We start from the raw sequence: 2,277 nt of genomic DNA, 5'->3' as shown, positions 1-2,277 counted from the left end.
AAAACTAAAACTATTATCCACATCAGGAAATGAATAACAATAGAAATAATAAATGATATGATAACTGAAGCAAATTAAACAATAGGTAATACTAAGATCCAAGTATGTTGAGTTTTTATCCTAAGCCACATAAATATCATATGTCATTAAACTTGCAGAAAGGAAATCAAAGGTTTTATATTATAGAATTATAAAATATTCTATGAATACAAGGAGATTAATAAAAGTAAACATCGCGATGCTAGCAATGGAATGATCAGTCAAATCCTCCTCCTTGTAAGCACCATCAGCAACGGCCTTTGAAGTGTTACTCTTGTTGTTAGGCAGAAAAATATTGTGAATTCTTGGAATAACACCACCATTCGGAATGGTTACATATATAAGAAACTGATTCAGCTCTTTATCAAACCTAATTGCTAGCTGAATGTGCCTTGGAAGGATCCGAGTCTTTTTGTCATTCCTCACTGCAATTCCAGCCAATTCAAGCACCTACAAACAATTACATATATGTAAAATTTAGTAATCACAAATCCTATAAATTTGACATATCAAAAAGAGACAGAGAGAAGGAACTTGAGAAATTCACCTCAACTACAAGGTACTAAAGCACAACAGCAAGGAATACCGGTGCTCCGGCACCAACACGTTTGGCATACTTCCCGGCTTTGAGGAATCGGGCAATACGAGCCACTGGAAATTGGAGGCCAGCTTTGCTGCTACGAGACCTTCTTTTAGCATTTGAACCAAGATTTTTCCCTTTACCGGCCATTGATCTTTTTCACTACAAAAAAAAGGTTTGCTTTTTGATCTATAGAAACAAGAGACAAATGAAGTGGAAGAATTGAATTGTTCTGTGTGTATGTGAATTCCTAAAGCAATCTGGCTTTGGTATTTATAGCCCACAAGAGTTATAACCCAGTCAATGAGAAGACAATCACGAGGATTGAACTTGTATGCCGTTGGATGAAAGAGCAAATCAACGGTGGATAAAGATGTTGACACATTTAATCAATTTCAAGGATTATAATAAGTTTATTTCCAAAAATAGAGGATTGTGATATGTTTGTTTCCAAAGTAAATAAGTATTATGATGTGTTTGTTACCAAAAAAAAAAGGACTATGATGTCTTTAATATGTTGCCAAACAAAAGAAGACAGAAGGGATTATGATGAGTCTGTTGCTCAAACAAAATGGGGAAATTTTGTTCTTTAATATTTGGCTTTAATAGCCATTTGAACATATTTAAAGTTTTACAACTTATTAAGACTAATTTGTATAATGAAAGGAGATAACATATTTTAAATGACTAATTTATTATCAGCTCAACAAGCCTAAAAATAACAGTAGCCCTCATTTTTAAAGCAATATGAATTGGTTATAGTTATTTTTTTTAAAAAAAATTGTCTATTGTCTATATAAAATATAAAGTTTTCATATGNTATCAGCTCAACAAGCCTAAAAATAACAGTAGCCCTCATTTTTAAAGCAATATGAATTGGTTATAGTTATTTTTTTTTAAAAAAATTGTGTATTGTCTATATAAAATATAAAGTTTTCATATGAGAGGAAATAAGTTTTGAAGTTTAACGAATCTAGAATAGTATACGACTCAAGAAAGATTAAAAGAATTGACTATAACAAATTTTCATTAAAACATAAAATAAAATTTAAGGACTCCATTTGAATTTGGCTTTAGGTCAATGTTTGAGTGGCCCTTCTTATTTCTATGGATTGAGCAATGAAAATATACACTAGAAATCATAATTTAAATTGCAAGTGCCTATATATATTTCATGTGTTCATGGTGTTCAATTGGAACACGCAATAGTTCAAGTGTCTAAAAATAAAGTACCAACAAGTTTTAAGGAAGGGTTTAGTTATTAAGGCTTGCTTTGTTTTCTAACGTTACGTTATTGCCTATTAGCTAGGTATCAAGAGGATGGAAAAAAAGAATTAAGTGCATGTTTGATCATATTTTTATTATTTTCAATATAAACCACTCACAAAAATTAAAAATAACTCTATTTCTTATTCATGTTGGACACAATTTCCAAGTTTTTAATATTGTTTTTAACTTGGAAATAAATACTATATTTTTTTTCAAATTTGACCATTTTATATCTAATCGTCCACAGAAAAACAAGAACTAGAGAAAAAAGATTTCGAAACTTTACTTTCACAAAGAAATATCAAACATATGCAACACATGTTAATATTGATTGAAGAAAACTCGTGTTTGATAATATGCAAAATAAATAAGTTGGATAATTAATACTT

General features: G+C 30.1%; 1 pseudogene; it reads right to left on the bottom strand.

The window, feature by feature from the left end:
• Positions 1-210: 210 nt before the first annotated feature.
• On the bottom strand, positions 211-769 carry LOC125850453 (probable histone H2A.3; annotated as a pseudogene).
• Between the last annotated feature and the right edge of the window lie 1,508 nt (positions 770-2,277).

The sequence above is a fragment of the Solanum stenotomum genome, unplaced genomic scaffold, assembly GCF_019186545.1.
Source record: "Solanum stenotomum isolate F172 unplaced genomic scaffold, ASM1918654v1 scaffold171, whole genome shotgun sequence".
In the NCBI taxonomy this organism is placed as follows: Eukaryota; Viridiplantae; Streptophyta; class Magnoliopsida; order Solanales; family Solanaceae; genus Solanum; species Solanum stenotomum.
Note: the sequence above shows the minus strand (reverse complement) of the source record. Positions and strands in the feature narration are given on the sequence as shown.